Source organism: Python bivittatus, unplaced genomic scaffold (genome assembly GCF_059951505.1).
Source record: "Python bivittatus isolate LINGU-HERP-01145 unplaced genomic scaffold, Pbiv_v1 ctg000330_np1212, whole genome shotgun sequence".
Lineage (NCBI taxonomy): Eukaryota > Metazoa > Chordata > Lepidosauria > Squamata > Pythonidae > Python > Python bivittatus.
This window is the reverse complement of record NW_028277058.1, coordinates 46,712,356-46,736,698: the sequence shown is the minus strand read 5'-3', so window position 1 is coordinate 46,736,698 and position 24,343 is coordinate 46,712,356. Positions and strand designations below refer to the sequence as shown.

The following is a 24,343-nucleotide window of genomic DNA, read 5'->3' as shown; positions in this document are numbered from 1 at the left end:
TGATTGCAGGAAGTCATCATTCTAAAGAAAAAAAGAGAAGTCTAAAATAGGGTTTTGCGATCTTACAGACCCAAATCATAGCATAGTAAAGTTTCAGAGAGAGATGAATACACATGTCCTGAAACACCACTGAACACAGAGAAAGTTCAGAAAGGGAGACCTCAAAAATTCCTGCTTGCTTTATCAGCTTACACATTTCTTCCTTCACTTCTTGCTGGATTTTGTATTTCTCTTTTTCAGAGGATGCTTACTACTTATATTAGTCTGCGAGCTGTGGCTGAGCTATATATTTTCTCATTTACAGTACTTGGCAAAAAGGCTGAAGTTTTAGCAACATAGCATTTACATACATCCCTTTAGATTTGTCAGGTCCTGTGATTCCTGCGGTATTTTATAGAAAGTGGTTAGCTTTGATATTTATAGACTGAGAACTTAGCTTTTACTCAGCAGTAAAACAGGCAGATGACAGCAGTGTTAAAACACACAGAGTGAGAAAGAGAAATAAAAATCCAGACTTAAAATTGTGAGGTTGGTTTTTTAAATTATTACTGTTCTTTCCAACCCAACAGAACGTTGGAAATAAATTATGTAAAAATGGTCAGGACTCTGACCATCTGTCTTTTAGCAGAATAATTCTTTGAAAACAGAAGAGAATGAATCCAGGTTTGGTGGGGCAGAAGAAGCTGGCAAAAGAAAGATCCAGTTAAAAATGGGCCCGGTGTGGATTGAGGGAGCAGAAGAAGAAATCCAGAAAAAAAGTATCCTTATGGGAATTGGATGGAACCAGTATGCTACTGATTCCTCCATTCTAAGCCATTCTTCCCCTGATCACATGATCAGGTGAGGAGGATATGAAGTCCCAATGCACATATACTTTACAAGCTCACACAGATGCAACATGAAGGAAGAGCAGAAGCACATGCACATATGCATTCACACTAATAGACCTGGATGTACACATATACATATGCGGGCAACGCATGTGCACATTCTGATTAATTACAAGGGAGAAAGTATACATACACATACATATACACAAACACAGTACTTAGTTATACAGAAGTTATGGATACTTCTTATGGCCATTTTTGGTAAAGGTGGTGGGAAGTATTCCATAAACTATGAGGTAAACTCTTTTCTAGAGTTTACACTATAGGATGTGCAAAACTCTGGTTTCCATTCTGATGTACCTATCCAGCCATTCTGGGGTTCATGAGTAATTTGCCAGAATTTTTCAGAATAGGAGAGGGGCATCTGCAGGAGGAGGGGGGAAGGAAACAAAAGATCAAGATGGCAGCCATGACTGCAAGACTGAAGTCCCACATCTTAAATGCAGGGCTTCAGTTGCAATGTTGGGACCACAGGCTTGAATTTTTTGACACCCTGGAATAGGAAGTGGACCGAATCAGCTGAGAGGAAGGGGAAGAAAATCATGGTTTGATGAGATCCTGAAAAAGAGAGAGGTGAGACACTTAAAGAACAACAGGTAATGTATGAAACAACTTATATATGTGATGGAAGTGAAGATGGTTTGCAGAAATAGAAAGTTATGGGGAGGTATAATGAATGGTTTTGGTGTACAATTAGTTTAGCTATGTTTTCTTTTCTTTTTTTATTACATGTATTTAATTTCATTGACTTCCTATTTCTTACTCCTTTTCTGCACTCTGCATAACGCTGCTTCTCCCAAAAGGGAATAGCATAATGGGTGCATATGTATGTATGTTTTAGGAAATATATTTTCTTTTAACAATTAAATCCTACTTTAAATAAATAAATAAATAAATAATGAAGTATAGTCAGAAAATACAATTTAAAAAAGAGTGTGTATGTTAGACCAGTGTTCCTCAACCTTGGCAGCTTGAAGTCCACACATCTTCAAGCTGCCAAGGTTGAAGAATACTGTGTTAGACTACAGCATTAGTAAGAAAGCAAAATGGGGGGGGGGGGAACAACTCTCAGTGCATCAGTCCAGAGCTGTTACTATCAAGGCAGCATGAAAAGGAAACCGAGAATTTCATCTCAAATCTTAATCAGATGATTGAAAAGCGATGGTGGCAAAATTGCTTTCCTTGGGAAGGGTATTCCATAGGATTGGCACCAGTATTAAAAAGGGCTCATGCTGTGTAGTAATCTATCACATACAAAAACAGTTTTCTCATTACATGAACTGCTAATTGTATAACAAATCTGTTCATGTATTGTTATGATGAAATTCACCAGGAATATAGAATAGATTTCAGAAAAAGGAAATGTACCAAACCTGAGAAAAGAGCTGCTATTGAGAGCAGTAGATCTGCTTTTCATTTTCTTTCTTCTTTTTTTTTCCTTCCTATAATTCTGACTTCCAATAGCAAATACAGCAGATAGAAAAGGAGCTAAAATGGGGCCATTTACTACATTTTACAGTTGTAGTTCTTACTCAGGCAGAGACAACTGCAAGGTAGAAGACCTGTGGTCTGAAGTGTGAATGGGAAGAAGGTAGCCTATACGATGTTGTAATTGATACAATTTGTGATGATGAAGTAATTGTCATAACAATGTTACTGGTCTTTCAGATGCAATCAATTGGAAGGACCATACTGTGTAAAATTGCTATGGAATTTGTTGCTATACAGGTAGTCCCCACTTTAAGAACAAGTTTTATTCCCAAGGTCTGTTCTTAAGTCGAATGTGTATGTAAGCCAGAACAATATTAGTGTATAATACTGTATAAGTAGTATTGTGTAATGAACCTGAACCATTGTGTATTTAACTCAAATCACAGTGTATTTAACTCGAATGTTACTACAATAGGCTCTGTTTTTAACTATGGGTCATCCTTAAACAGGCCTTTTTAACCCAGGGAGTACCTGCGGTCCTCTTCCTTTCAATTTTGGATTGTGTTTATTCATTACTATGGCATTATTTTAAACTGTACATTGACTTGAGTGCATTGTCAAAAAAAAATGGTATACAAGTGCAAACAAATAAATACATGGGATTCAGAGCAATTCTGATTTTTTAACAAGAAAACCTGGAGGGAGGGAGGAGGAAGAGTTCATGATAGGCAGTGGATTGCTTCTAAACTCCTGCCTGTTGACTAAAGACAGCATAGGAATTGATTTTATTCCCATTGTTTGCCTAGAAATTATTTCTTCATCCTCCTCCTCCTCTTCTTCCACTTACATGAGAACTATTGGGAGAGAATTTAGCTAAACCAGCTCCAAAATGGTGCATTTTCACAACCTAATTCTGAGACATTTGGGAAACCAAGGTGGCTTTGGATCCATTGGAGCAATGATGCCCCATATATTCCCCCAGAACACCCACCTTGGTCCTCTTCCACCAGTGTTAGCAATAATCTAAACCTTTGATGTTTTCTGCAAATATGATGCCTGCTTCTATTTTGAAATTAATGTCAAAAGACTGCTCCCATGCCATTCTAAAAGCATTCTTCACTAGCTTTCCAATAACAGATAAGGTTACTTTATTGTTATTTAATATATTTATGTATCTTTTTGTGATTGTTATTTAATATATTTATGTATCTTTCCCCCTTACTGTAAATCTTAAAGTGGTTTACGATAAAGCTTGTTATAGATCAAACTGTAGTGCAGGTGTGGCATGATTCTTATGTCTTTTATCTTCCACTAAGAAACAGGGAATGCTGTCAGAGGAAAATACATAGGAAGGTCAGGAATGTAGGTTTAAGTAAATTAGCTGTAAACACAGCATTTCAACCAATTCCTCTACCTCCAAAATCCACATAATTGCTATTCTACAAGCTTCTTCAGGGCCTATACCTGCAGGAGGGAAAAGCCACCTGGGATGTGTAGATAGTAATTCTTCCATCTTCTCTTCACTCTCTAATTGCACCAATTCCATGGAAACGTCATGTATAAAATGGCAAAGAAGAGACAAAACATCCAGCTTTGCTGGAGGTAAAGTGAAGAAATCAAAATCCAGAAAATTAGGACTTCAGTATACTTGAGGATCTGGATGTATGTACCTTACCAATACCATTTTTTATGACCTGCCCAGAGTCTCACCAAAGGTGAATGCAATCTTAAAATTGAGGCTTTTGTTTGTGTTTCTGAGGCTTTAGGGATGTAAAGGGCAAAATGCTGCAGATGCACAAGGCACTTTTACTTCTTAAAATTCTCATCTCCAAAAATGACCCCTGGCACCATCCACTTTTGAAGTATAAAGCCTCGACATGCCTGGCAAGATTTGTGCAGTCCTCAAGATGCTGGAAGCTTTGCTCCCTTGATTTAAGATGACTTCAGATGCTGAGCAAGAGAAACTTTCCTGCTCCTGAGATCTGCTACTAAAGGAGTTTAGAATAGAAAGAATCTGTCTTAATCTGAATTAGATAATTGGTCCATCTTGCTCAATATTGTCTGCACTGGCAGCATCTCTACCTTGAAATAACAGAGACTGAAGCTGAGATCTCTACTTTGAACTATTCTCCTCCTCCTGAGTCTATCTGATTAAGGTGTACCTTTACAGATACACACACACACTGTATGTGTACTCAGTTCTTGGCCACACTGACAGTTCTTTGAGTTATAAAATCTCTGCATAATAGGATCAGTTCTAGCTTACCTTCTATTAGAGACCCCTCCCTGTAATTCTACTATAATCAACTGACATTTTATAGTTAGGGGGGCACTTCAAAGCCAGCAAAGTTGCGAACTCTGACTGCAACTCATCCTGGACCTGATCAAATACTAATAAGACCTCATTACTGAGCCAGTAGCATGGCAGTGATAGAGGGAAAAAAAAGTATTTTTCTCTTCCAGCATTGTATCCTCTCAAATATCCTCTCTTTGTATCCAGTGGAGCTTTTCCCCAATCCGGGGCCTTTTGAAATCTAGCACAGTTACAGATCATCTAGAACCCTTGGTAGGTGGCTGTGACTTTAAGGACAAATAAATTGAATTAATTGAACTGTATCTATGGCTCTGTCTGATCAATTATCTTTAGATGACTTTCAGTTTTTAAGGCCTGATGATGCAGACAAGGTGCTTGGGAAAGTTCAGCCAACCACATTTTTCTTCCTCCTTGCCCCTTCTGTTAGGCAGAAAGAAGTTGTTCAACTGAATCCAGGAGGCTAGAAATTCTTCTTTAGAAGAAAGAGTGGTCAAAGCTTCGTTAAAGGGGATTGTAGTGAGACCATTCCTGGAAAAAAAATGGATCCAGAAGATCTAAATAAGCCAATGGCCAGCTTCTCCTTCCTGGGCAATGTGCCTTAGCATGTTGTAACTAAACAGATCTAGACACCAATAGGACATTTCACTCTAAAAATCTGAATGATGTCACTCAGTGATTTCATACAAATGTTGAACTGTGTGTGGGATAATATGGAACATTGTAAATGTCATACAGTCAAGCAGAAATCCCCTGGCACCATCTTTTAGAGATGGCTATCCAAGTAGGAGCAGAATCATTTTAAAACTGTTCTACCCACAGGTAGCTAAAGCAATCCTTCCAGAAGGATACCATGGCTGTTGGTACTGAAAGATGCTGAGAGATCCGGGAAGATCAACAAAGTTGTACTCCACTCCATTCCACTCCATGTCTCTCTCCTCACAGAGATCATCAACAGGGTAAGTAAGGAAATGTTAGTCCCCAAACCTAAGTTAAACTCCACTGAAATGGATCTAGAACAGTGTTTCTCAACCTTGACAAGATAAGAAATGCTGGCTGTGTGGACTTCAACTCCTAGAATTCTCCAGCCAGAATTTCTTGTCTTGTTGCTGGTACAGCAGCCTATGCTGGTGAAAAGTCTTTCATGACATTGGGGTCACTTGTGGCTGTACCGTGATAGCCTCATGGTAACTTCTCACTTAGGTTACTTCAATGCATTATGCAACAGGTTGTCCTTACAGGTGGGTTGAAAACCAGTTAATACAAAATGGTAGAGCAAGAGAACGGACCAGAACTGGGTGGTATGAACTGGTTCCTAATTTCCAGACCCAATTCAATGTCCATGAAAGGCTTTACCAGTAAATACAGTATCTGAAGAAGCACCTCTTCTTGCATGTTCCTACATCTACCTTGATATCAACTTCACAAGTCCTGTTTCAGATGCCTTTCAAGGGGCAGGAGGGTAAGTTTTCAGAAGTTATCTATTGCTTTTGGACAATTCTTCCCAGTGAGATATGCCTGGCATTACTTTTATTATCTTTCTGGCACCAGGCAAGCATGTTTTTATTCTCCTAGGCCTTTTTATTATAACGCTGCTGGGCTTTTCAACTTTTTTATTGGTGCTATTGCTTTCTTATTTTATTCTGTTGATTTATTTAATGTTTCAAAGAATAATGTTTTTATTCATTGTTGTTATTTGGATTCCTGATTTTTATGGTAAACTGCTTTGAGAAGCCGTATAAAATATTTTTAAGCAATAAAATATTATACAGCCTTAGCTTTATTATCTCTAGCAGTAATCAGAGATCATAGGAAGGAAAAAGATGTACGCTCAGATTAGAAAAACAAATGCCTACTTTCCTTTGAGCTGGTTAAACAACTGGGGAGAAAAGAAATTACTGATAATTAAATTACTTCCCTGTACTTACTGGCTTGGGAGTTTATAGAATGGTTGGCAATCAGTGAACAGCAGTCCTGTTGGAAGTATCTTCTTTCTAGTCTAATTAATGGAATGAAGATCTTGAAGTGGCCATTCTCATTCTCTATCTCGATGTTCCAGGCAGTAAGTGCTTTGTTACCCTCCAAATACTTTGCATAGTCCTGATCTTTAACTCACACTTGGTTTTAAATGGGATTTGTGCTTGCCTATCTCCTTTCTTGGATTATGATTCTAAGCCCTGGATTCTGATTCTTAATCTTCTTTGGATTCTGATTCTTTGTCATAACTGTTGTGTAGTTCAGCTTCCCTACCTGGATAACAAACAAACAGATAACTAAATCAACTTCCAGAATTACCAGCTAGTATAGGTATTGATGAGAATTCTGGAAGTTGAAGTCCCTACATGAAAGCATTCCACTTGAGGATGGCTGGCTTAGTTCCAGTCCTCCTTCAGTTTCTGACCACCGGACTATCTATTTGTATTGCCACAGGCTGCTATGGGAGATCCTATGCTTGCTAGAGGCTTGATCCATCATTTCAAAAGCAGCTTAGTGATTTGACCAAGAGCCAGGTGAAAGTAGAATGAGAGGGTACCTACCCCCTACTGTGTGTGTTTGTTCATTAAAGTTTTATTCCACCTTTCTCCTAGGAAATCAAGGTGCCTCTTCCAATTTTTCACCACAAAAAGAATGTTGTGAGTTAGGTTGGGCTGAAAGAGTGTGAGTGGCTCAAGTTCTCTTAGTCAGCTTCCATGTCTCAGGGCAGACTTGAATCTCACTGTCCCCAGTCCTAGTCCAACACCTTAACACTACCCTATAGTTATTCTCTTTAAACTTGTGTAAGGTATTATTCCTGTGCTGAAAGCACAGTATAGTTATACTGGGATAAGTGTTAAACTTGTTAAACCTTGCTTTTGCTGCTACTTTACCCTAGAGTATCAATGTATGTTTTTGGAACAAATTAAAAATAAAGTGACATCTGGGATGAATTCAGTTCAATTACAACTATTCCCATCCAGTTTATTCTCTCCCCTTTTCTGTCTTCTTCTGCAATCTGTCAGCCACCACTGTTTTTGTTCCATGCTTCCTTCTACCATTCCTTCTCATTTATCTTAACAATCAATTCATTCTTTAAGTGATTTATCTCTCCCACCTTAATGCAAGCCCCCAAATGGTTTCTCGCAATGTACTAATTTATATAATATATTTATAGCCCAACCTTCAGCCAAAGAATTAAAAAAAAGAGTTGAAAATAAAACCCCAGCTAATGACATCCATGCAAATCAATTCATAATGCATAACTAAAACCAGTCCTAATAAAATAATGAGTAAAGAAGCAACTAAAGTAGGTCAAAACTGCAATTCTCTACCTTCTCAATAGTGGAAACAAGTCCAGCTAAATTCACAGAAGGTATACAATAAACCTGTTCAGGGGTGCATTGCAAAACACGGAACTTGGAAAAACTGATTACAGAACCACCACCACCACCAAGATAACAGAGTGGGTCCTAGGGGAATCCATGAAAAAAAAGCATTGCTTTATAATGCAGAGCTTAATCAGTACTAGATTAAATGCTGTATGAAGCTTCAGTTTTATTTTCCAGTGAATAACGGGAATGGAATGCCTATCTCACGCTACAGGGCTCTAAGCATGGAAACAGCCTCTGCCAGCTTGTGTGAAAGAAATGCCAAGTGCTGTTTCTTTTATATAATCTCAAACCTTTCAAATCCAGCCTTGTGAGTAAACCACTTATTTCTGGGACAGTCATTAAAACAAATGAAAACAAAATAAAATTTTAAAATCCCCAATTTTAATGAAGCATTGCTTAAAGACAAACTTCCAGTGATTGGCCCATCCATACGATACTTTCCCCCTCCTCTCCAGATAATCAAATGGCAAAGTTACAACATCAGGAATGTAGTCAAAGGCTGGAATTTCTTAGAACTGACAATTAAACTTCCAGCCTTAATTTTAAATTTTTGCAAAAACAGTTAGCTATTGAATGTATCATCAACAGTTGGGCTTGCTTTTGAGTAAAGAAGCACCGGACTGAATGCTAAGTTGTGAATTTAACCAATCTATATACCACCTGTACCTCCTAAGTAATAATGACAGTAAAAATATATAAACAGTTCTCTAAAAATATATGATGGTAGTTTGGTGAATTACTTAAAAATATAACTTTACAGATATAAACAAACTTCCCTAGATCAATTTTTATTTTCTTGTCACTTGCCTTGATATGAAAAATGTGGCTGCTTTGATAAATGGAATTGAAAGTTTATCTAGTTTCAGAAAAGCTTCTGTATAAAGACTGCTGTGATTTTATTTTGGAGTTTTTTGAAGCTAGATTGCTGGGGTGTGGGGGGAAGAATTTGATCTCTGAATTATTGCTCATGCAGTCCCTCCATTTGTCCTTGTTTAGGAAGGATTTTTCAAAAAGCAATGACTTGAATTTAGAATCCTGCACATAACAAGATACTATCTTCTTGCTGTTAGCAATGGGGGATGCACAAAACCTCTGATGCTGGTTTGGAAATTGTGCACTTGACACAACATGTGAAAAGGTGTAATAGATGTTAAATCTCAGTAGAGTAAAACAGGGGTGCATATGCCAACATCTTCCAAGATACTAACCTTTGCTTGAACAAGCTGTTTGGCATAGAGTTTCTACTCACATGGAGGCATCTACCAACGTTCATTCAAATGCAAGTAGAAACCTCTCTCAACCAGCTCTGCAGACATTTCCATCAAGGTTGATTCCATTCTTGGTCAAAATGAGGTCTTCTGTGTATTTAGACAAAAGCCAGCCTGAGTCTCAGGATTTAATGTTTTTCAGTTGTCCCCCTTACTGAGAAGAAATCTGTTGTCATGTTTCTGAAACTCATGTATTAAGCAGTTTATTTTTTCTAAGGCCTAGACTATTTTGGAAAAGAGGAGAAGAATCATTTTTAGGAAAGGTTGAACTTCCATTCCCTGCATAAGGAGATGTTCCTAAAAAAAAAAAAAAAAAAAGTCTTCCCTACAACTGTAAAAGTAAAAGAAACAACAACAAAGAAACAACTGCAACAATAAAAAAACAATTGTTAAAAGTTACAGGCAGATTGCCTCCCATATAATAGAATCAAGTCCACTATAAATAATACTGGATACATTATATTTAAGATGATTTTTCCAAAGACATAGAGACTAGAAGTTCATATTGTGGCTAGGCAATGCAAATAGACAGCTGGTGCAAGTTTTGCCTAAATTTTGAACACTTTTTTTTTTTTAACTTGGCCAAGTTGAGAGCTACAGCAGCCCAAAATGTGGAAACCAAAGAGCTCTTGTGAAGAGTACATGAAGATGCTATGAATATAAAATGTTATATCCTGGCAAAGTCAGCAAGTTCCATATCCATCTATCACCTGTCATCTACTTGTGGGAGATAAAATGCAGCTACTCTACTGAAGGCAGACATCTCCAATTAGAGGTAGAAACAAGTACAAGGGGAAAAGGGGAGAAAGGTAAACATGAAGAATATTTTGGAAGTAAGGCACCAAGCAATAGCTTGTTATAAAGACTGTCATTTCTATCTATCTTACTAATATATCCAGCTGAATATGTTTCCATCTACTTTCAACTCCCTTGGATCCCTGGGCCAAAGAGCCTGGTGCTTTCTCCCTTCTCTTGCAGCAACTTCTTTTGTGTCCCACAAAGCCTGCAGTTAAATATCTGCTGCTTCAGGGTGGCTCAGGGACCTCTTGCTTTGAATACAGTACAAGGCAGTTGAATTTTTATCGATTTCTTGGAATAGAGGTAGCCCAGATTTGCTGTGCCTACTTAGCAATCAGGTCCTCTCAGCTTTAGGAGATCAACACCCAGGTCTCGATCAGGTGCTTTGTAACATTTTGCCCCAAGTCTCAGTGAAGCCTCCTTAGTGCAACAGGTCTGGATGCTGTGTTGAGGAAGCGTCATTGGCACAAGGGCCAAAATAGCTGCAAAAAATCTGATCTATTCCTTGGGAGGGATGGCTACTCTCAGTTACAAGAGAGTACCTTGGTACTGATTTCTCAAAGCCCAGAGTCCTTGACTATGAAAAATGTATTTAAATTATTTGTTTACTGATATCTTCTTTCTCTAGTACAAATGCAAGGAAGCTGTGTACACTCATGGATTCACTAGCCCCGCTGTAAAAAATACAGCTGTTCTGGATCAGTAATACATTTCAAAAAAGTAAATACAGAGAGTTACAGGTGTGCGCACACACACACACACACTGATGACTTTTTATGCACTGACTGATGCTACCAGTTATATGTATTATTCTAGCTCCTTGCCTCATTTTGTATTATTTTGTCATCAGCATTTATCAGTACAAAATTGTTTTGAAAATAAATCACGTTTTGGCAGTCTGGAGTGCAAAGAGCTATAAAGACATTTTACGAGCAAATCAATTTTGTGGCCTAATCAAACGGACAGCATTGCCCCCGGTCTCTGGCACTTCAGATGTAGCAGAATAGGTTAAAATTATATGAACTTCCCTCAGCTTTCCATCTCTTCAGTGGAAGATGCAGGCTTTCCTTCATTTCAGAAGAATTGTTTTCAGTTTGGAATCCAAATATTTTTATTCTGAACCTAGATGATGATGGGGCAGGACTGTCCACACTGGTGGAGCGAGAGTTCTTTGAATGTTTTCCTGGGTTTTCAGGAAATGATGTTAATTGAAATTTTAATTCATCAAAATTATAAATTTAAGTATTTCAGAATGGCAGGAAACCATACCTCAGTTTTTCAGTAGCTGTGATTGGAAAGAGCTTTGGGATAGGCAGAGAAACATTTTAGGAGGTATCACTGAGATTATAGTTCCAACTTGATTAGTCATGTTGGAGACTGTATGGGAGCTGTCATCCTAAACATATGGACAGTACCCCCTTGTCTACCTGAGTGTAAGAATAATGTTGTGTCTTTAGAATCAGGAGAGAGTGCCAAAGAGTCATTTGATATAATGTCATCCCGTGCTTTAGGAGAAGTTTATATTCCCTCTTCTTCCTAAGCAGTTGTTATTACCCATGGGGCACAACCACTTTTGCTCTCCTTGCCAGATTTCTAACCATACAACATACTATTCTACATTCCATATCAAACCAGTGTCTATGTTCCTGGTGAACTGAACTTAATTTAAAGGTGGCCAGCCTTAATTCTGGTTTTCAATGGTCAACTACAGTATTTGTTGATAGTGGCACAGGATAACTAGAGAAATTGGATCAGCATTAATCAATTTAAGTTGAATATTTGCCAGATGGTTTGAGTGAAGCATTGTACTGATTTTATCAGCTAAAATACCTGAGTGTATGTGCACACATGCAGACCTTCAAGTGAGTCTTCAATCCTGGGGGCAATATGCACAAGTCCATGTCATTTTCTTGGCAAGATTTTTGGAAGTGGTTTACCCTTGCCTTCTTCTGAGAGAGAGTGACTGGCCCAAGTTCACCCAGCTGGCTTCATGCCTTAGGTGGGACTAGAAGTCATGGTCTCCTGGTTTCTAATCCGGCGCCTTTAACCACTATATCAACTGGTTCTTTGTCTACCTCAACTCCAGTTTAACATATTGCTTGTTGCTGAAAAGAAAGAACACATCATCTGCAATTACCTAACCTCTGCTTAAGAACTTCCACTAACAAGGGAGTACAAATGATTCAGCCAACACAAATTTCTATTGGAGTTAGGCGAAGTTCTGTAATTTGTAGGTCATTCAGGATCAGATGTTATAATCTTCTAAGCGCCTGCAGTCCCACCACTGTCTGTCTGTTTACCCTCCAGGCCTTCATGAATAATGAGTGGCTATAATTTTCACAACTCTTTTTCTGTGCCTTACAGTAATTTCTTAAGAATAAATACCTGAGGAAGATGATATGTGTTTGTGAAGACACCTTAGTTGGTAAGTCTATTTGCAATGATGCATGGGGAAAAGAGAATGCATGGCTTCCCTTCTAACAACTCACATTCATTGTTTTTCTAGACACACTGCTGAAAGTCAGGACCAGTAGAGTTAAAAAGGATCCCTTTGAATTTACATGATAATGGACAGCTCCTCGCCAGAGTTAGGTGCCACTGAGACAGCTGCCCAGAGAAACAGCATCAAATTGCAGAAGACAGTTTCATGCTTTTAGATCATAGTAGTGCTAGCTGCTAGAGAGCCAGGTTGATGTAGGCACCAGGCTAGAAACCAGGAGACTGTGAGTTCTAGTCCTGCTTTAGGCACAAAGCCAGCTGGATAACCTTGGGCCAGTCACTCTCTCTCAGCCCTAGGAAGGAGGCAATGGCAAACCACTTCAGAAATCTTGCCAAAAAAACTTCAGAGATTAGTCCAGACAGTTGCCAGGAGTCAACACTGACTCAAAGGGACTGAAAAAAGATAAGTGCTAGCAAGCACTGAGTATGTAATTTTCACTGAGTACCTTATAGATTCTCACTCAAGGCACAAATGACCAAGCTCAAATTATCATACTTTGGAAACAATATGCAAAGTCCTAGCTGTCTGGAGAAGTCCATAATGCTGGGAAAGGTGGAAGGAAAGAGAAGAAGAGAATGATCAGCGGCAAGGTGGATGGTCTCAGTTACAATAGCAATGGGTGCACTGTTGGAAGATCTGGTTAGGGACAGATCACCATGAAGAAAATCTATCTGTGTGGTTGCTAAGAATTGACACTGACTTGATGGCATATAATTAATCAGTTAGCTTGTACATACTAATGCAAACTTCAAACCAATGCTGGTTCGACAGAGGGATCCCAGATTTAAAAATCATGCAGCCGTATTTAAACTGTGTTGGATCCAATTTTAATGCGAAAATGAAGCTTGTGTATTTTGTATGAGTGTTTTCTTTTGTTTCATTGTTCCTGCTCCCTTCCCAATTTTTACCTTCTTTCTCTCCCCAAATCCTCTTCAGGTTTTAGAAGAGGGAAAAAGCATGCAGGGATAAGGCAACCTGTTTCCCCCACTTCTCTTTCCAGTATTCTCACTTCTGTGAGAAAACTATTGCCATGACCTAATGACGTTGGTTACAGCTTTCCGCAGAACTGTCAGTCTTGTCTAACCTGGTCTACAGAAGCTTCTTTTGAACAGGTATAACTGTTGCAGTCCTATGCATATGTGGCTATGAGTAAGCCCCACTAAGCCCCAAGTTTTCATTTTTGTATAATAAGCAAAAGGAATAGGAATGAGCAGTAAGCTATAAAAAGGAACTACTGTAACAAACTCATCAAGCAGGTCAGGGTTTTGTTTATTGTCCTATTATATACTTTGTACAAAGCCATGGTTTTGTGGAATTATAGAATATAAGGGTTGGAAAAGATCTTGGAGTTCATTTGGTTCAACACCCTTCCCAATGCGAGAATCTACTACCATATTTTTCACAAGCTCCTGTTGTCCAGCTTCTATTTAAACATCTCCTTCAAAGGAGAGTTTACCCTTTTCCTGAAACAGTCTATTCCACTATCGAGCAGCTCCTACAAGATTTTTTCTGATGTTGTGGAAGAACAGGCTGCTCAGCAAAATTGCAGAGACCTGTGCTGCCCCCCCCCCATTTGAGCCTTCTCCCCAGCATCAGCATGGCAGAGTTGACTATAAAAGCTGCAACCTTGAAACAGGTGAAAGAGGAGAACAGAGGAGATGTGTTTTGGAAACTCTGCAGCAGCAAAAACAAACAGCGAAAGCAGCCATATAAAAGAAGGTGTTTTTTCTTCACAGAGACTGAAGGGTCCAGAGGAAAAAGAAGAGGCACAGGAAAGCCAAGCCAAGCACAACATTGGGAAGGTGCAAGTGCTATATGTGCTGCCCGTTAATAAAGAGGAAAAAATAATAGAAGAAATCTCAGAGAGAGAGAGAGAGAGAGAGAGAGAGAGAGAGGATTTAAAGACAGACCAGGGTCTGTAAGGGTTAAAATACTGTTGTATACTAGTAAAGGTAGTAGTATAATAGTAATAGTATACTAGTTATAGTATAACATAGCAAAGAAGTAGAAGTAATAGTATAGAGTGTAGCATAGTAATAGTAGTAAAATATAGTACAGAGAAAATTGTATAGTGTCATTAGTCATAGAAATAGAGTGTAGGACAAGATAATAGTCATAGAAATAACTTTTGTATCTTGGATAGTTTTTTTCAAAATAAACACCTCCCCAACTCTTATAGGGAGTTATAAAGAGTCCAGTGTTTTTCGTGGATCTTTTGAGTCTGAGCCAATCCAATTGGGTACAGTTTAAAAAAAGAAACCGTGAGAGATGTCTAACCAAAATCTACTTTCTTATCATTTAGATTGTTTCTTGCTGTCCTATGCCAGCAATTACAAGTGCAGGAGATCAGACTTAGATCAGAGTTCTTTATGGCAGCTATAAATCTTACCACAATGCAAGAATGTGAGAGCTCAAGAAAACAACTAAGCTAACTTCAAAAGCCAAAGTTCTATCCAGACAAATCAAAGATCCAGGAACTGAGCATAGCATTGTACAGTCCAGAGATCAGCCAGGGAAGTAGAAACAGCACACATTCAGGAAGTCAAGACTTAAAAGTTGTTTGCCAACGTTCTGACTCCCAACCTTTCTTTTATAATGCCAGCCCCAGGCATGCCTATTTCTCTGTGTCATGCCTCTTCCTTTTGAGAAGTCTCATTGAACATCTTTGTATTACCCACTTGATCTTTCTGCATGGGCAAAGACTGAAGTTGTTTTCCTGCTCAGGCTCTAGGTCAGTGTTGTCCAAACTTGGCCACTTTAAGATGAGTGGACTTCAACTCCCAGAATTCCCCAGCCAGCCATGCTGGCTGGGGAATTCTGGGAGTTGAAGTCCACTCATCTTAAAGTGGCCAAGTTTGGACAACACTGACCTAGGTCAACTGACTCAGCCTGCTGCTTTGCTTCTGCCTCAGGTGGCTGATTGCCTGACTGCTCCAGAACTGAAGGCTCAGCTCCAACACCATCCTGTTCTTCCTGAGCCTCATGTGCAGACATCTGAGTTGCTCTTCCAATTCAGAGTCTGACTCATCGAACAGGCTCATAATACATGCACTGTCTTCTGAAATAATTCTGAACAATTCTGCCCTGTCTTAATATCCGAAAGGATGTCAGATATCTGACATCCTTTCAGATGTTTGAAGACATTTATCATACCTTCTCCAGACTAAACATATCCAATGCTTCCAACCATTCCTCATGACTTTTTTTTCCCATCCAGTCCCCCTGCTTAATGATGAGGCCTGGATGAAATAAACCACAGTGAGCTGTACTTGCAAAACACATTGCCAGAAAACATATTTTACAACCCAAACGGTCCTTGAGTCACAAAACATGCTACAGCAAAATCAAAGGAATTGCTATAGATTACTGTGACATATGAACCTAGCCAGTGAGAACAATGAGTTTGTCAGTTATATTAGTGATTCTACAGAATAATTGTACATGCAGTGATGCATTGCATGTCTATTGGATGCAGTGCACCCCTTGTGTCCCTTTCTACACACACCCAATGCTATCTGAATATACATGTTACCATGGTAGAACAATTCTTTCAAAAAATGGTATTTATTATTTTTTTAATTAAAGCTCACCTGGACATATGCTTTGATTTTTTTGTGTGCATATATTTCTTGTGCACACTTTCCTCTAATATATATATATGCACTTGTACTTATATTGCAAATTGTTGGAACTGCAGATTTGAAAGCTTCAGTTTATATATTGGTTGAAAAATGCAAACCTAATTATGTCTGCATTAAAATGCCAGCTAAACATTACTTCCCGATCTTTAACAGTTATAAGTTGATTGCTGCTGCAAAGCTAAAGAGTGAGAACTGAGTACACAAACCAAGTACTGGTGTGAACACAAATCCTCAAGCCAGGATTCTAAAACCCACCCATTCTGCAAGTTATTTAGTGGGTCTTCTGGACAGTTTCATCTTTACTTACAACCCAATAAATCTTGCAAGCTCTAAATGTCACACAACTCGATAGCATCTGCCTTTTTCCTCATACCTTTCAGGAAAAAAAGAAAGAAAGAAAAGGAAAAAAAGATATTCTGGTCAAGAAGCTATCTGTCTATATTTTTAGCTATTATTAATCCAAGCAAGTCAAAGATTTGTCCTTTCCCACATCCTTCTACAAACAATTTGGTTAGAACGTACTTAAGATTCACTGAAAAAAATGTTAGTCTTCTTGTTAATTCTCATTGCTTTGTTGAATAGGTTTTTTTCCCATGTTTCAGTAAGCATAGTTATGTTGTCATTTATTTGCCATTCCTATTTTCCCCACTCAACTCACATTTTCTTTTCTTTTCTTTTCTTTTTTGGTTTGGTACTATACCTACTTGTTTTAAATAGGTGAGTCTGAATTCTTGCTTAAAACAAGTATTGGGATGGGCATTTGAAAAATAATTGGAAATTATGTGAAAGGGTTTGGGAGTCTCTGTATCTGTTTGTCAGCAAGACATTTCTCTGAAGATGAAATAGAACACATTTGGTATGACAGGAGAAACTCACAAAAGAAAGTCCAGGTTTGCAAAGGGCTAGATCTGACCCGGGGCTATAGAGAAAAAAAAATTCAGAAAGAAACCCCCATTGAATCCATGTGGGAAAAGCAATGGGCCAGTTGCTCAGAATACTGAGGGGGGAGATGGGTGGCATACAAATTAAATGAGTGAATGAATGCAGGCATGCATGCATGCATGCATGCATGCATGCTGTTGGCTCCTTTCAGTCTAACCTTCATCCATCTTCCTTCCTGGTCACATGATCTGGAGTGGAGCTATTTTTAATGGGTTGGAAAGAATTCCAGAAACAATGCTCTGCACGCTTTCCTGATCTTTGGTGCATTCTCTAGAGGTCCCTAAATTATGCTGTTAAAATGTGGAGGCAAGATACTGAAAAATACAGGCATAACTTCAAGCTGATTTTTGGTCACACAATACAACACATCCACCAAAGACATATTAAGCCATGTGAAAATAAAGAAAAATTGCCAAAACAAGGGCCAATTTATTACTGATATCCTATAATTCCCCCTGTGTACTATAGCCTTCAACCCATCATCACTCATCATCATCGTTTGTGACTCCTGCCTCTTAAAAAGTTGTCAGCCTCTGCTCCTGAACTCTAATATGTATATATGTATTGTACATCCTGTGTAATAAAGTGTTTACTCAAAACCAAGCCACCCAAAATATTTTGTATTAAAGCACTGATGGTTCACAACAATATATTATTGCTGGAAAAATTCATTCTCACATTCCCCCAAAATATTATCAGGACAGGGGCATGCCTAAATTCATATTAGCAGATAATGGCATTGTTATTATCATGTCATTGTGCAAGGCACGCTTGTACATATCCTTGCTTTATTGACAAGAAGAGAAATAGTCTTTTGGACATTTTATTCACTGAGGATGAATCTAAGTTCTTTGTACATTTTTTTCAAAATAGCTGCAGTGATCACACTTTTTTTTTCATCACTATCTAGGAGAAACCAGTGCAAAACAAACATTGGCAGGTGGACTATTTAAATGACACCCTCATCTGTTTTAGCATAATATACTAAATATTAAACCATTCTTTGCAATAAATTTTATTAGCTCTTCTCTCAGTTCTATTCTGTGGGAAAGAAGGTATTTATTTTTGTGACAATTGCACAGGTCTCTTTTCCAAGAAGATTAATAGGTTGCATTACAATTCTGATCCCCACAATCCATTTTTGCTCAGGATTTTCATCTAAACATTCCACTGTTTCAGAGGATGGAGAGAAGAATCAAGGTTGGGTAATGGAGTAAATTAGAGATTGGGAAAGCATCAGAGACCTTTACTGAGACCAGGGACATTTTGAATGAGGAATCCTCAAGTTTACTGCGGAACAGAGCAAGGTTTTATAATTTGTGTCTTGTAATCTGGTTGGCGAATGACAGGAATTTCTTCCTCTGCCTGGCATTTTAAAGATTTTAAGAGTTCATAGATCGAATGCTTGAAATCTGGTTTTGATTTGAAAATTCAGCTTTATTAGGTGAATTCAGAGGTTTTCTGAATGGGTGCTTTAATGCTATTGCTGTACTTTCACAATGCTGGTAAGGCAAGTTTGGCACTACTGAGTTCAGGCACAATTCACAAGGACATACAAATATAGAAATTTTTGCTGTTGCTTTCCAATTTAACTACAAAACATGCAAAGTGTCATATCTGCAATACAATATTTATACATAATATTTAGTATTTACTGTAGTCATTTAAAAGTTCAAATATTCTCTCAGTAATCCTTACGATAATTGTTCTGTAAGATAAAGGCTTTTTCATAAGCTTTACATGAAAATCAACATCCGTAATGTAAGCCTTTGCATAGTGACCCAGAAAGTCCCAAGAAACTGTGGAGCTTATTTCTTACATAAATAGGCATCTGAAGCCAGTTGATTTTAGCTCAGTCTTATTCTTCATGAAAGGTACGGTTCTCTCCATGCAACAAAACTGAGGGGCAATGCTACTAACAATATTCTTAATAAAGCTTTTATACTGCCATAAAAGTAACATTGAATGAAATACGTGAACTAAAACAGGTGTCGAAAAAGATAGGAATGCCAAATTGCATTGAGCTTTGGGGTGACAGGAATATGTAGAGTAAGAAATGTTTGGTGATGGTGGTGGTGGTCACATTGGAATCAGATTTTAGGAAACAGAAGAAAATTGATTACTTTACATACTTTCCAAAATGTATTGGACTACAACTCCTGTTATTCCAAATAGCAGGGCATCAAAATGTCAGGTTGGGAAAGGTTATATTTGATAAACTATTCCTTCCCCACTGGTGATTTGTGATCCAGATTAAACTGATTTATTGTCCAACAGGCAACTTTCCAATTATATGAAGCAACTTGAATTCTTTGAGAGAACATCCATTATATAGGGCAACATCCCGCAGTTAATAAGATGACAGTAAAGTTGACACAGATGTTCCTTTTGTCATAGCCAATTGCTAACCAAAGGAATAGTATCTAAAAATACCTGCAGTGTAGGGATGTTATGGTATTGGACAATTCCTCTGATTGTTATAGTACTTAGATGCTGTAAATGATCATCTCAACACAGGAAAAAAAGAGGACTGAAAATCTCTAGAAAAGGAAGCAAGGGTTTTTTTGCTTGGAGAAATCTGTTGCGCTGTTATTTAGTATTGGTACTGTTTTCCCTTGAAAACCTCATATTGGGCCCATCTCTCTTCCTGCTTTCCAAATATTTTCTTCTTCTGTAGGAGAAAGAAAAGGCTTCTCTTTCTCCTTTTCAGGGTGCTTTAGAATTTCTGAAGGATTTCTTTGAGTGGTTTTTTTGTTTGTTTTTAAGATTTTTTATCCTGCCTTTATTATTTTTATAAATAATGCAAGGTGGCAAACATACTCCTTCCTCCTCCTATTTTCCCCACAGCAACAACCCCGTGAGGTGAGTTGGGCTGAGAGAGAGTGACTGGCCCAAAGTCACCCAGACGGCTTTCATGCCTATGGCAGGACTAGAACTCACAGTCTCCTGCTTTCTAGCCTGGTGTCTTCACCACTAGACCAAACTTATCACTGTGGGATGATAATGCTGTTGTTTTCTGATGTGCATCTCTTAATCACTTTGCAGCCATCCTGGCAGTGTGAAATTCTGTACTGAGTCCCCAGAAAGGATTTATCTCGTGATGCCTTTTGTTGGGAAGCAATAAAAGTCAAGGAGTTTGTAGGCCCACAGAGAGATGGTTGTACAGTGAAAATGTTTTGAATATCAAGCTGCAAGTCACAGCCAGCTTCCATGCTGAAGAGGAACAAGCCCAGAACCAACATTTTTGTGAAGGAGAGTAATACTGTCCATCAGACTTTCTCTTTAACAACTGGAATTTCCAGGAAAAAGGAAATTCCATGGAAACTAAAGCAGAAAAACATATGTTGCAGATGCTCTTTCTTAAGGAATAGATAATAAGTCTAGGAAGGAATTTGCATTAGAATATTTATGTGTATTTTTCTGAACTGTTTAGATTTATCATTTTTTAATTTCTCAATAACCGTCCATAGTTCAGCATTTTATGCGTAACCCAATTCTCTTTAGAATCTTTTGTGAATTTGAGTAATAGTTTCAATTTCTGCTCCAGTTTCTTCAAGTAAGTTATTATTTTATTTGTAGCAAAGCAGCCATATTACGGTCTTCTTGGAACATTGTACATTGCTGTATTTACTTCCTTCAACAGAGGATGTTGGCATTTAGATAGAGATAGAGATTTTATTTATAGCTTGGGAGATTGGTTGAGCTCCCAAAGAAGGGAGCTGGGTGCCAGGAGGTGGTGCTATGGTTTCTTTTTAAATCTTTACATTGCTCTATCTTTTTCACATCCTAAGGTTAAAGAGGTGGAAGCCAAGTGAAGTGCCACTTGGAAGATAGGTGGTGGCAGCAGGAACTGCTGAGTCACCACCCAAAAACAGGAGGAGGAATGAGTGTGTGAAGACCCAGAGGGCTCCTGTGAGATGCAGTTTGAGACCTCCAGCCTCCTACCTTATGGGCTCAGCCTGGAGTCTTTTTACTACTGAAAGATAAGACATTCACATCTAACCTTCAGTCACCTTCTAACTAAGGTTAAGGACACCATGCTCTATCTATAAACATAAGTCAAAACTGAATGATTAAGGATAGGTGAAAAATGAGGATGACATTTTCTCATAGCACTAATCTCTCACAACCTTCCAGAAACATCCAAGGAGTTTACCAAAATGCAAGTCTCTGGACTTGGACAAATTTATCCCACAGCCTTGAACTGTTCTTCTCAGAAGTGAGTGCAAAATAGATGCAGTGAAGAGATGACTGATGAAAATTGCATGGTAGCAGAACAAAAGAAATAGGACAGATCCACCTAAACTTCACACTTAGTAAACCTCTTAAAGGTCAGGCACTCTACCCTAATGCTTATGAATTACATACTGTTTGGCAAAACGTGTTAGCTAATAGATGAAAATGCTTTAATCTTTGGTGCATTTACATTTTGTTAGCAGATAACTTAAGCAGGCTTTTAGAGTAAGATTTTTCAAACTGGGTTTTGCAGAACCCTAGGGTTCCTTCAGGACTTTAACGGGTTCCACGAGAGATTAAGAGGCAAAAAACAGAACAAAATGCCAAACCCATCCCAACTCACTGGTTTTGGATACATACTCAGCCATCTACTCCCATCTTGATGATGCTCTTCCCCTTTTACTAGCTGTGCCAGAGTTCACTGTCACCAGTGTTTGCAAGTGGTCTGTTCACAAGGCACTGGTTGGTTTTCCAATCAGTGCTTCCACTTTGCTACCACTGAAGTCTTCTGCTTTCATACAAGCACATGTATAAATCCCAATGTCTTGCCTGCCCCCAAACTCCAAAAACATATCCCCAGACAGTCCATGTTTTCTAAAGGGCAACTGAGGGAGCTGAAAGTAAAGAGAATTAGAAATCTGGTGGGAGTTTCTACCTTGCTTAGCAGCCCAAGAGTGATTGTGATGAGTCTCTCTCTCTTCCTCTTTGCTTTCCAAATGGCAGACCCTATCTGTGTGTACGTGTAATAATAAGTAGAAGAAAAGCCCCCCAGAGCATAACTGGCTTTATCTTGTTCTCCTTAACCTTTTTATGTAGGTGGTCTCCACACCAGGAGACAAACTTGATTGGGCGGGAGATTGGAGCCCCGGAAGGAAAACGGACGTCTCCTACCTGAATTGGGAGGGTTGGCAGGTACAGCATGTGCTCTTATGTGAGTCTATGGGAACATCTAGTTCTCTTCTCCCTCACAGCATTGGAAGTGTCCCCACGAGGTCTGCTTAACCATCCAGTTGGCAACCTGAGCACATCTATTGAGGAATAAATCTCATTGAGTCATGCGGGAATTAAAGAAACTTTTGATTCCACTGCTTCGCTTTAGGGCATGTGTTGCCTTAAATGCCTTTGGAGTACGACTTCCTCTGGAGTCAATATACATGAAAATTACATTTGCAAAGGCGGGCAGACAGGAAGAAGATGAGTGCTGCAGTAGTTTCAGCCAGGCATTCACAATGGAAAAAATCCATGACATCTGTGCACAACTAGAATATATATTGCTCCACATATGCATATTTATTTTGTTTTTTGATGAGACCTAATCATATTTTTACAGATATGGAGCATTAGCTAAGAAGTGGCTTGACTGCGGATGGGACAGAAAAAGATGAAACAGGAAAGTGAAACAAATTCCAGCACTAGTGTTGCTGCTCTGATGGCATGCATTTTCAAAAATTAAGCATAAGCGCAAGTAAGACATTGAAATTGAACAGAGCTTTATCAATGTTGGTTTTATGTGGATTGGCAAGAAAGATGAACCAAATGAACTGTGTGTTGAATGTGAGCAAGTACTGGGTAACGGTAGTCTGAACCCTGCAAAATTACAAAGACATCTGGAAACCAAACATCCCAATTTGAAAGATCAAAGTCCTGAATATTTTTTAAAAAATGTGCAGAACTCCATGAGCATTTCATACATTCTTTGTGTAAGCACAAGAAAAATGTACCAAGCGCTGATTTGTTTGGTTGAAATATTAACCTCTCAAATAATTGTGAAACTCAACTTTTATTTTTTTGTACATTGGAAATGTTAATTTTGCATTTATAATGAACACATTTCATTTTACTGCCAGTTTTCTATCACTGGTGCTCTGCCTTTTGATCAAGATTTCTGTAACTTTTTTTTTAAAAAAAACAAATAGGTTCAGCAGCTGAAAGAGTTTGAAAGCCCCTCTGTTTTACAGCATGTTACTTGGTCTATAAATTCCTTTCTTCTAGCAGTCCACGCAGAGAATTGACTGAATAACATGTACATCTTATTAAGGTTCACGCAAATTAAACTCCTGTTGTTAAAGTGGTAGAAAAACATTCTTCTGGAGCTCAACCTCATCACTTTAAACAGAAGGTTAATTCACTTTAGATTGCTTTGGACAACAACTGTTACACATTAAACTTGGAAAATTACAAAAGATTTGAATGTTTCCCCATTGACTATAATTGGAAATCAACAGCCGCTTTTGTTGTTGCAATGAGAATCAGATGAAACTATTAGGAACTGTCTAGGAATTAGAGCCTGAAAGAGTAAACGTCTAGTATCAGCTCATATCTAGCACTTTCTTTTTTATGTAATAATTTTATTGAGCATTACAATTAAATAGATAACTAATACAAAATAAAAGAATAAAAGAATAAAAAGAAAGAATAGAAAGTGCAGAAAAGAAAGAGAAAAACAAAAAAAGAAAAAAGAAAAGAGAAAGAAAAGAATATATATAAAAAATAACTTCCTCCTTCATAACAAGTAGAAACAATTTTAGTAACTTATCATCTTCTCTTAAAATACAACAAATGATTTGTTCTTCCCATATCTCATCTCTTATCTATAAACAAATCTTTAAAGCCTCATTGTTTAGCCCTGGTCATCAAAAGTCCATTAAGGGTTACCAGAGATAATAACATATCTATTTTAACCTTGATCAAATACACTAACTTTATATTCTTTCCCTTTACTTTTAACTATTTTGATCCTTAATCCCCTCAAATAAAGTCCTGGAACTTGATTTCTTCCCATTTTTTTCTTTGTCCCTTCTCACAAAATTCTTCATAACTTTAACACGTCTATTTTGTAAATCTAGTATAAGAAAGTTATCCAGGTCACTCTTTTGATTTGGTAAAACATCAACCAGTTTCATTTGTATATCCAGTCTAGCATCTCCTTCCACATCATTCCCAAAACCCATCATTTTT

General features: G+C 38.1%; 1 long non-coding RNA gene across 1 annotated transcript in view; it reads left to right on the top strand.

Moving 5' to 3' along the window:
* Nucleotides 1-24,343, top strand: part of LOC112540718 (uncharacterized) — a 70,333-nt gene that overhangs the window by 20,711 nt on the left and 25,279 nt on the right. The window contains exons 2-6 of the long non-coding RNA XR_015796261.1: nt 1,337-1,463; nt 5,455-5,591; nt 12,431-12,491; nt 20,195-22,297; nt 22,716-22,850. This is a non-coding gene — a long non-coding RNA (uncharacterized LOC112540718). The remainder of the gene's footprint in view (nt 1-1,336; nt 1,464-5,454; nt 5,592-12,430; nt 12,492-20,194; nt 22,298-22,715; nt 22,851-24,343) is intronic.